Source organism: Oncorhynchus nerka, linkage group LG22 (genome assembly GCF_034236695.1).
Source record: "Oncorhynchus nerka isolate Pitt River linkage group LG22, Oner_Uvic_2.0, whole genome shotgun sequence".
NCBI lineage: Eukaryota > Metazoa > Chordata > Actinopteri > Salmoniformes > Salmonidae > Oncorhynchus > Oncorhynchus nerka.
The window spans coordinates 58,009,595-58,021,721 of NC_088417.1; the positions used below are offsets into that span (position 1 = coordinate 58,009,595).

General features: G+C 43.7%; 1 pseudogene; it reads left to right on the forward strand.

The window, feature by feature from the left end:
• The first annotated feature begins 456 nt into the window (after nt 1-456).
• On the forward strand, nt 457-11,579 carry LOC135563705 (uncharacterized; annotated as a pseudogene).
• Nucleotides 11,580-12,127: the final 548 nt, after the last annotated feature.

A 12,127-nucleotide genomic window follows, 5' to 3' on the forward strand; every position in this document is an offset into this window, starting at 1 on the left:
TTGATAAAGACAGAAGTAGCAGCAGCAATCTTCAGCTATTGCACTCAGCCCGCCGAGTCCCTCGCCTGTCTCTCAGGCCCTCACTTCAAAGCCATGGGACATAATGTACAATCTCTTAATAGCTTTAGACCAAAGCCTCCCGGGGGCTCTCTGCCACTATATACCCTACCTCAGTGTAAACACCTAATCAAGATTGCCTGGGCCTGGCCACAATAGCAAGCAAATAGCAATCCAAGATCCGCAGCCCTTTGAAGTCTTCATTGCAAAAGCTGATATTTCCTGGGCGGCTCGAGGTAAAATGGCATGCCGCGATTGCCTGGACTTTGTTGTGGCCCATCTCGCCGAGAGGAGGACAATTACGACCCCAATTTAGCAGAATAGATATTACACAGCTTACGATGCTCAAAATGCAATTTGGCTTAGATCATTTGGCTCCAATTGATTGGGACTTTTATAATGGCTGACAAAAGGCAGTGGCAGGGGGCACGGGCAGAGGTTGTGGCCTGTCTTGCCATGGGAGAGCTGGGGAGAGAGAGGTGGGTGGGTGGATGGATGGTGTATGTGGCGGAATCATTGACACCTGTTACTGATCTATACACAAAACAAATGCTGCTCCAACAGTGTCACACCTGGACACTGTTAGGATCACCTTGAGTTTGATGTGCCAAATGACCAACAACTAACTTAGTTACAAAACCAATCTTTAAATATCAGCATTTAAAGAGACCTATTTTTCAAATATTTGCCATTGAAATGATACAATATAGGTCTAGTTTCCCCTAGTTTCACATTGAGAAGTTAGGCTACTACTCATAAAATGTATTCCTACTGATTTCTTTTGGTCCACCTAGATTATTAGCTGGCAGCCATTTTAGCACCAGTTTCTGTTAGAGGACATAACGTCACACGTATCCTGCACCAAATCCCACCATGATAGTAATACAAAAATGTCCCTCTTCAGACCAAAATAGAATATCATTCAGTTACTTTAATTTGCTTTTTATTGCAACACCGGTTCTGCTTTTTTCGCCGCTTAGCTATCATTTGTGTGCCTTCTTGCCCAGATAGGGAGGACACGGCATCGTGTTATCAGCCCAGCTCCCCGCATACCTGGCCTTTCAGCAGATAGACAGAACAGTTTGACGCCACACTTATTGATGGATATATTACAACTCCATCCACTCACTCTCTCTGACCTTCGCCTATTCACTCTCCCAGAATTAGTGGCATTCAACAAGGAACTCCTCAGTCTGTCAATACCATCGATCCTCTCAGATTGTCCTTGGGATGCCAAGGGAGGCCTCCAAGTTAACTAAATGATTTTCATTACGGCATTAGCTGAAGACATTCTCTCTCAAAAACGGTGCATTATAGGACAACATGAAGGAGAATGGATATAATGTGAGGGTTTGTGGAAGCTTAGGCCGAAACGTGAGGGAATTGATTGTTGTGCAGACTACTAAAATAATATATATATATATATAATAATATATATATATAATTTTGAATGACACTTTTTGCCCCACTCTCCTTAATCTTTTCTCCATTTCTATCCAAAGATTTCAAGATACTACTGAGGAGATTACCATTGGTGGGAGCCAGGAGAAGGAAAGCGAAGAGGACAATTCAGACCCAGAGCTGAGGTGGCTCCAAAAAACCCAGCAACTCAAGGTGGGACCCTCTCCACTCCTTTTCACATTATGATCCCATTGATTTTCTCTCCTGTGTGTGTTTTTGGTGGGGGTTGCTTACGAAAACACCCTCATTGCCTTATAACGCATAACTTCCAGCATGGGGCTTTCTGCTCAAGATGAAAATGTCTGCACAGTGGGTGCACTACTGTCACCTGGGATTTTCATTTTACCCCCACGACAGACCCAATCTTCGTCTGATAGAGTTGTCGAGGCACAATAGGGCCTTCGCCCGAAAACACTCCTGAAACGGAGCCTCTACAGGCGGGAAAAAGCGAGGGGAAGGGAGAAGCATCATTATTTTGAGCACTTGAGCGGTCACCCTAATGCCGCCTTGGCAGAGGAGAGGAGTGTAAATATTTTCCCATTAGAATGAGGGAAAGCTGGTGTTTGCTAAATCAGAGGCATTAGATGCTGAGGCACACAGCCTCGGAGCCCGGCAGAATAATTTGTGAGGGCCATGCTCAGAGGAGCTCCGACATTACATGAAAGGCCCTCTCTGTACATGGCCACGACAATAGCCACAAAGCATCAGTTACATAAGGAAAGAGGGGTATTTTTTCTGCATTTTGGGTGGAATCATCCATCCATCGTCCCACTGATACGTTGAGTTAAGGAACAGATGATACCCCTCTTATGTTGTTCACAATTTGAAAATGTGATGGTTTAAAATAATAATTTTAAGTACTTTTTGTTTTTTCTCCATCATGTGAAGTACATTGAGGTTGTTTATCAATTAAAGAAAGTGTCCAGTACATTGGAATCCTCCTAGTTCTTGAAATATTTGGTTATTATTACCATATTTTCCTTGGTCAGATAGGGTCCTTCTTAGATGCATTACAGACTGTAAGACTCATCGATCAAGCGTTATTTCCATTTCCTACATCATTGATATTGACCGAACCCTGAACTGGTACTTTGTTTTTTCATTATTGTTGATGTTGAGCTGATCATATCGCTGTTAGCCTATTGGTTACTGTGATGTTATTCCACATGTGTGTTCTGTTTTTTACAATCCCTACTCACAGGTTACTCAGATCTCCTAAGACAGTAAAGCTCAGTGGACAGTCAATCCCAAACTCAGGTGGGCAAAGCCAGACAGAGAGACTACTACCTGAGCCCCCCCACTGACATCCCTAGACCCACAGCCAGGATCCAGGCTCACTCCCACTCTTACTCTCACCACCAACCACAGCATTAACCCCGCCTCCAAGCACAGTGGCACAGACTTCCAGTCTAGCATACTGGAGACTGGCCACACATGTGCCAACGCATATCCTTAAGACAGCCCCCCACCGTCCACCTCAACATCAACCTCAACACCTCTCCCTTTCCTGCAACACAGTCACCAGGACGTGGTACTCACCATAACCTCACCCTGTAGCGGTCCTGGGCCCCAATGGAAGCCCCAGTCAACAGATGGATACAGGCCTAATGCTAACGTACCGCTTAGGAACGCTATCCTCGTCAAACCTGACTCCCACCCACCCAAGCACTCACTCCTTCCACTGCACCTCTGGCACCAGGAGAACGCCCCATGGCACAGTGAAAACCGCATTATCCTGCAGTATGATGATGAGGATGGTCACACGTCTACTTGCACCTCCTAGACGCAATACTCCTCCGGCTCCTACACAATGGTGCCCTCTATAGGTAAAACAATGATGGGAGCTGGGCAGTGACAGAACCGTACAGAGATTTACCTCCATGCAGAGAAGCAGCTCTGAGGGCTACCTGGCACAGATGAGGAGAGGGAAACAATTGAAATGAGAGAGTCACTTACAAGGTGTGTGTGTGTTCATCTGTAATTGCCACACTAACTAGCCAGGCTATTGTTACATTTCTCAATATGGTTACTGGGCTAATTACAGTACACAACAGCCATTTGCCTAATCTCAAAGGGCATAATCAGTCACACAAGTCACACAAACAATGTGCTTTGACGACAGATGATATCCTCACATTCTCCTTTACAAACGGAACTACTAAAGGAGGGGCCCTTTAGTGGCAACGAATGCAAAACAGCAGGTTAATTGTCTCATTCCTGTAAGATGCACTTAAACCTTTTACTGCAGTGGAATAAATCAGGGACACGTAGTGTTTCTTGTAGTGTTTCAGTGCGCACTGAAAATTAGTTATATTTCTTTGCCGTCATAAAGATTTTCCACTATCCTTCGTTTTTGGTATTTTTGATACTTGTCTCGCTTTAATTTAGGTGATTATTAGCGAGCTGGACACAGTCGATTTGGTTTTAGTCATTTTAAAGTATATTGAGTTTGTCCTCCCCCCACAGTGGTTTAATTTTTTAAAATCAAACCACCCGCTGTCCAGATTTAACCCCCTCACAGGCCGGATCCAGTTGTTAGAAAATAAGGTGAATAAAAGAGAGCAAGTGAGGCAAAGACGTCCATCTGCATATAATGACGGCCTCTTTGTCATTCACCACCTTGAGCCCTGCAGGTGTGTTCCACTGATGAACAGAGAAAGTCAGCCCCATAAGGTAGTGTAGCAGACTGCAGACATCCACATACAGTAGTAGATATTCACTTTAAGACAAAACACTCAGTTAATGTTATAACGTAACCTACTATTTTCTATTTAGTAGGTAGCTAACGTAAATAGATACTCTACTGATAATTAAGGTACCAATTAGTTTGAGAAAGTGTATTTTATCACATTACCATATTTTAAGCATAGATTGGAAACCCAGTGATAGTAGCACGGGCCAGTGTATGAAAGGATATCGATAGGTAATTGATGCTCTTACGGTGGTTACGTTTGCCAAGTTTGGATCTGACTAGCTTTTTTCCCCCTAACCCATCAGTGTATGTGTATTTAGAGGTCACTTTACACCACAATTGCCACTAGCCTCTCCGCCTGCCCCTTTTCTCTCCATGTATCCCCACTTTGCCATGTTCACCATCATCTGACAAGATTACAGGGTAGATTTGTAAAACACCCCAATGTGGAGGGTATCACAAAAGTGAAAGCGGATGAGGGTGGGGAGGGGGTTGAAAAGAAAGAAAGATAAAAACAAAACAAGAAGCCGTCCCACAGTGTCCATGACCAATGGCTAATTCCAAAGTGGCCTGAGCCCCTAAAAGGAGCCAGTCTGATCTGGAATGATTAGTCCCCTATTGTCTGGGGCAGCTTGTGGATTGCTTCTTGAGTGCACCTCAGACGTACATAGCGGATTAAGGCGCTTACCCTCTCTCTCTGCCTAAGAGAGAGCATCTCTGTCAACCTGTCCCTTGGACTCTACTCCCCAGGGTGCAATACACACTCCCTCTTTATACTAAAAGACCCAAACATACAGGCACTTAGGAGTGACCAGTGTAAAGGAAAAATGTAATATTTTTGTACTTAGGCAGGCATCTTTTCCGGAAACAAATCTAATGTATGTGTGTGTTTCTCATCACCTGCCTGTATAATAACTATTCTCTAGTAATATTGTCACAATCTTGGAAATGAGCGGACCAAGGCGCAGCGTGAGTATAATTCCACATATTTATTAAAGTGAAACTAACAAAACAAAATAACAAAACTTACAAAGACCGTGAGGCCATTGTGCCCAAACACACTAACAAACAATATCCCAGAAATGCAGGTGGGGAAAAAGCCTACCTAAATATGATCCCCAATTAGAGGCAACGATTACCAGCTGCCTCTATTTGGGAACCACACAAACCTAGAAACCTATAAACTATATAACCCCCCCAGTCACGCTCTGATCTAAACACCATAGAGAACCGAGGGCTCTCTATGGTCAGGGTGTGACAGTACCTCCCAAAGGTGCGGACTTCCGGCCGCAAAACCTGAAACCAAATGGGGAGGGTAGAGGGGGTGACTAGTGTCGGTGGCAGCTCCGGTGCGGGTCTTTGCCCCCGCCCAGACCACGGGTCCGGCCATGGAGCCAGGTAGAACGCCGTGCCCGGACTGGGCATCGGCGCAGAGTAGGACCCCGGCCATGGAGCTGGGTTGGACGCCGCACCCGGACTGGGCACCGGCGCCGAGGAAGACTCCGGCCATGGAGCTGAGTTGGCCGCCGTGCCTGGATTGGGCATCAGCACAGAGGAAGGCTCCCACCCTCGAACAGGACTGGACGCCTTGCCTGGAAGCTCCAGAACCGTCGACCGTCGCCGGAAGGTTCTGGACTGTAAATGCGCACTGGAGGCCTAGTGCGTGGAGCCGGTACAGGTGGTACCGGACTCGTGTCACGCTCTTCAGCACGGCAGCATTCTCATCGCTACCACCTCTCTCCAGAATCTTTCTTCAAATTCCTCCTCCGACTCCCAAACAGGCTCTGGCACCCTCCTCTGCTTGACCGCCAGCTCCAAGTGCCCCCTCCCCCAAAGCATCTTGGGGTTTCTGTGGCTGTGGTCCCCGGTGTCGTCGCTGTCCTTCCATGCTCCTTGGCGACTCCTGCCAAGGAAGGGTCTCATGTCCTCCCAAGTCCAAAACGTCCTTACCTCATTTTCACGCTGCTTGGTCCTTTGCTGGTGGGATATTCTCTCACGATCTTGGAAATTAGCGGACCAAGGCACAGCGTGAGCATAGTTCCACATATTTATTTAAGTGAAACGAACTAAACAAAATAACAAAACTTACAAAGACCGTGAGGACGTAGTGCCCAAACACACTAACACAAACAACATCCCACAAATGCAGGTGGGGAAAAAGCTTACCTAAATATGATCCCCAATTAGAGGCAACAATTACCATCTGCCTCTAATTGGGAACCACACAAACCACCAACCTAGAAATCTATAAACTAGATAATCCCCCCAGTCACGTTCTGACCTAATGAACCGATGGCTCTCTATGGTCAGGGCGTGACAAATATTTAGCATTTACCTGTGTGTGTGTGTGTGTGTGTGTACATGTATTGTCTTAGGCCTCCTCCCTGAAGGACTACAAGCAGCTGTTTCAGGACGTGAATCTTGGCTGCTTTGGGCCTGATTACACCACCACAGAACTTACAGTGTGCCTCTTCCCACCTTATAAGCAGTCCATCATAATAATATGGCCGTGTGGCTTCCAGAAATCCTGTACACTATGCTTTACTTCATTCAGTAATCTTAAATTGAACATTTGAAGAAATTATTACTTTTAACACGTATAACTTTACATTTACATTTAAGTCATTTAGCAGACGCTCTTATCCAGAGCGACTTACAAAACTTGAAACACTTATTTAACTTTAACACTTAAACAATAAGTGTTTGTTTTAATAAAACAACAATGAAGGTAGTTATAAAGCAGACAACAGCAATGACTAGATCGCCCATAAATCCATTTACCCAGTTCATTTTATTTGGCTGATGATCTTCAATAGTCTCTTTGTGCTTCCATTATCTCCCGCCCCTCTGTCCCTGTTTCTCATTAATGACTTGCCTCATTCTGAACAGATTAAATTGGATTTACAAAGCAAATGAGAGTATCCCTGGAAGGTTGAGTGGTATTTGGGGTCTGATGTATCTTTTGTTAATCCCTGAGAGTAAAAAGTGAGCATGTATGGCCAATTTGGACTAGATTGAGGCTGCCTCTGTCTCTAGGGCTGGCCCTATTAGTGAATGATATGTGTAAATGTTGATAGGCCCGCTGAATGGTTTGTTGTATTTGGTTTTGTCGGGCGGTGTGGAGAGGCTCCGCCAAGGTATACACAAAGAGAATAAGGCCTTAAGGGAGAAATGGCTCAGTTAATTAAACCCACCCTTTTGTAATCTCCCCCTCTGCTCTCGCTCTCTGTTCTTTCACAACATGGCCCAGGACAAGAAAATGAGACGACAGAAGCTGTATTCAAATGTGATCCGTGAGCAGAACAAGAAGATAAGTAGGATTACCTTTTGCCGGACGCCAAGAACCCATTGGGCAGTGACAACAAGGACAACATGGTTCCCAGAAGGAAGGTAACAGAGAGAGAGACCGAGAGAGAATCAGAGAGAGAGAGAGAGAGAGAGAGAGAGAGAGAGAGAGAGAGAGACAGACAGACAGACAGACAGACAGACAGACAGACAGACAGACAGACAGACAGATAGACAGAGAGAGAATTAGAAAGACAGAGAGAGACTTCGGGAGAGAGAGAGTGGGGGTGAGAGAGAAAATGACTTAGAGGTGAAGAGACAGAGACAAACAGAGAGAGAGAGTTAAAGAAAGAAAAAACTAACAGAAAGAGAGAGTACATTGCTTCATAACAAGTTCATCCATCTCATCCCGGTTTCCTCAGTCAATTTGTCCATCATCATCATCTGTCAGCTTCAGTGTATTGCAACTCCAGTCCCCACTTTTAGTTATTTACAGTACCAGTCAAAGGTTTGGACACACCTGCTCATTCAAGGGTTTTTCTTTCTTTTTTAATATTTTTTTCTACATTATGGAATAATAGTGAAGACATCAAAACTATGAAATAACACATATGGAATCATGTAGTAACCAACATTACTCTTAAAAATGTTCACCTAGAATGACGTACCCAAATCTAACTGCCTGTACATTAGATATTGTAAAAGATAATACAAACAAATAAACATGCTTTTTCAACAACAAAAATCATCTTTGAAATGCAAGAGAAAGGCCATACATTCAGATAGGATTTTAGGTGTAATTTAGATGTTGTCCACAAGATAGCAGCAGTGTGTGTGCAAAGTTTCATACTAATCCAGTGAAGAATTACAACACTACACAACATTTTGTATCAAGTCTGCCAGGAGTTTGCCCAAATGTGAGAAATTGGTCAATTTATACATTTTCAAGTACAAAAAAAATATAAAAAATTTAACTAGGCAAGTCAGTTAAGAACGAAATATTATTTATAATGACGGCCTACCCCGGCCAAACCCTAACCCGGATGACGCTGGGCCAATTGTGTACCGCCCTATGGGACTCCCAATCACGACTAGTTGTGATACAGCCTGGAATCAAACCAGAGTCTGTAGTGACGCCTCTAGCACTGAGATGCATTACCTTAGACTGCTGCGCCACTTAGGAGCCCAACTATAGAGAACATACAAAAATGCTATGGTAATAAAAAATGTACGTTTACACCTCCAGAAATGTCATACGATCATTAGCTTTCCTACAGAAAAGACACTAACCTCCACACATCTAGATGGCGGGGGCGGGTAGAGCCAGCAGTGGGGTCAAACTGTAGAACCCAGTTCCAACATTTGAATTTAAACTAGATTTTTTTCAAACAAAACTATGCTACATTTTATCTCTGGGACCTCAGGATGACAAATCAGAGCAAGATTACTGAATGTAAGTACATTATTTAGCTTCAGAGGTAAATGTAGCAAACCAGTTGCCGTGATAAAAGCGTTTCGTTGTTGTGCACTCAAACAATAGCATGGTGTTTTTGTCGTTGTAACAGCTACTGTAAATTGGACACTGCAGTTAGATTAACAAGAATTTAAGCTTTTGTTTTTATTTTACTAGGTAAGTTAGTTAAGAACAAATTCTTATTTACAATGACAACCTACCCTAACCCGGACGACTCTGGGCCAATTGTGATTCCAGTTGTGGTACAGCCTGGAATTTAACCAGGGCCTGTAGTGCCTCTAGCACTGAGGTGCATTGCCTTCGGGAGCTTTTTGCCCATATACGTTATGTCTATGTCCTGGAATTGTCTGAATTGTCATTCTAGTCACATTATCGCGTATTGAGCAACAACCGCCCCGGATTAGGGACACCGATCCCTTAGAGGTTACAAATCAAAATATATTTTATATTTGAGATTCTTCAAAGTAGCCACTCTTTGCCTTGATGAGAGCTTTGCACACTCTTGACATTCTCTCAACCAGCTTCATGAGGAATGCTTTGTTCAACAGTCCTGAAGGAGTTCCCACATATGCTGAGCACTTGTTAGCTGCTTTTTCTTCATTCTGCGGTCCAACTCATCCCAAACCATCTCAATTCGGTTGAGGTCGGGTGATTGTGGAGGCCAGGTCATCTGTTGCAGCACTCCATCACTCTCCTTGGTCAAATAGCCCTTACACAGCCTGGAGGTGTTTTGGGGTCAGTGTCCTGTTGAAAAAACAAATTGAAGTCCCTCTAAGCGCAAACTAGATGGGATGACGTATCGCTGCAGAATACTGTGGTAGCTATGCTGGTTAAGTGTGCCTTGTAATCTAAATAAATCACTGACAGTGTCACCAGCAAAGCACCCCCACACCATAACACCCCCTCCATGCTTCAAGGTGGGAACCACTCATGCGGAGATCATCCGTTCACAAATAGTCACGGCATTTGGAACCAAAAATCTCAAATTTGGACTCATCAGACCAAAGGATAGATTTCCACCAGTCTAATGCCAATTGTTTGTGTTTCTTGGCCCAAGCAAGTCACTTCTTGGGGCAGCAGGTAGCCTAGTGGTTAGAGCGTTGGGTCAGTAACTAAAAGGTTGCTGGATCAAATCCCAGAGATGACAAGGTAAAAGTCAGAACAACGCAGTTAACCCACTGTTCTCCGGTAGGCTATCATTGTAAATAAGAATTTGTTCTTAACTGACTTGCCTAGTTAAATAAAAATATTCTTATTGGTGTCCGAGTTTCTCTGCAGTAATTCGACCATGAAGGCCTGATTCATTCAGTCTCCTCTGAACAGTTGATGTTGTGATGTGTATGTTACTTGAAGCATTTATTTGGGCTGCAATCTGAGGTGCAGTTAACTCTAACGAACTTATCCTTTGCAGCAGAGGTAACTCTGGGTCTTCCTTTCCTTTGGCAGTCCTCATGAGAGCCAGTTTCATCATAGCGCTTGATGGTTTTTGCGACTGCACTTGAAGAAACTTTCAAAGTTCTTGAAATGTTCCGTATTAACTGACCTTCATGTCTTAAGTAATGATGGACTGTCGTTTCTCTTTGCTTATTTGAAGTGTTCTTGCCATAATATGGACTTAGTATTTTACCAAATAGGGCTATTTTCTGTAAACCATCCGTACTTTGTCATAACACAACTGATTGGCTCAAACACATTAAGAAAGAAAGAAATTCCACAAATTAACAAGGCACACCTGCTAATTGGAATGCATTCCAGGGGACTACCTCATGAAGCTGGTTGAGAGAATGCCAAGATTGTGAAAAGCTGTCAAGGCAACGGGTGGCTACTTTGAATAATCTCAAATATAAAATATATTTTCATTTGTTTGACTCCATGATTCCATGTGTTATTTCATAGTATTGAAAATAAACAAAAACCCTGGAATGAGTAGGTGTGTCCAAACTTTTGACTGGCACCTATAACAATTAAATCCCCATGCACTGAGATTGCGAGTCTGAGAACGATTACGGACACGTCAACATTCTGTCACAAAGTTCAATCGCCAAGTTCACTCAGCCATATGAAAGCCTAGTTGTTTATCAGCTCTTGCAGGTGTACCTTTCCCTCCCCCTCCATCTCCAAACTATTCTTCTGTAACACTTTACTTAAAGCCTACAGGTATAATGCTTTTATTACTTGTTATAAGCATGAGCTTTTATGTCATCTTAAGTCTTTATAGCAAATGTTCAATTGACTCAAGGTGGCTGTTATTTAGTCAATAGGCCTGATATAGGAAATTATAAGAGCACCATACAGTCTTACAATCAATTATAATGGTATTATACTGCATCGTCATTATACCTGTCAGTGATAAATCAAATGTTACCTTTATTTTCCATTGTGTTTCAGGCCCTGGAGTATGCCAGGTGCATCCTGCGGCCCAAGGTGGCGCCCCTGCCTCAGCAGACCAAGACCAGAGAGCCAGAGTGGGCCCAGGAGGGCCCCAGGGGCCACACTCGCCTCCTGGAGGGCTTCGACATATCCCAGCTGGCCACACTGGAGGCCCTGAGGAAACGGCAGGGGCAGGAGATACAGACCGTGGCCCACTTCAAGGTGGTGCACACCATCTGACACTACACCGGCACAGTTACTTTACAACACACTGGAGTCACGCAACAACAGGTTTCCCTTTACAGCTGACATGGCCATTTAACTTTTGGGGAAAGGCAGTATATGGACTATATATTAATATACCTTATTGAAGTTGGAATAATATGCAAATGTTTGTACACATTTCAGATAAATAATGCTCCTGCTATTGACAATGATTCCATAATATTCCATAATATTCCTTACAATTGCTCATGAGTCATGACTTGAGTGCACATGACCTGAAAATGTTTAATACAGCTGCTCAAGTCAATTCAGGCATAACACATATGGTTTGTTGTTGTACAATATTACACATACAGTGTTAATAGTACAATACTATATACAATCTGAGAGAACATGTACACCTTCTAAAGCTTTGTGTAGGTTGTTTGATGACAAGGAATCGGCAACTGAGTACAAAGACCATGGCTAGACCATTGGTAGAGATCTAATGGTCAAATTGTTGTCATAATGACAAAGGACACTTATGGAAACACTAAAAACATAGTGCTCTCCGCCTTTTCTCT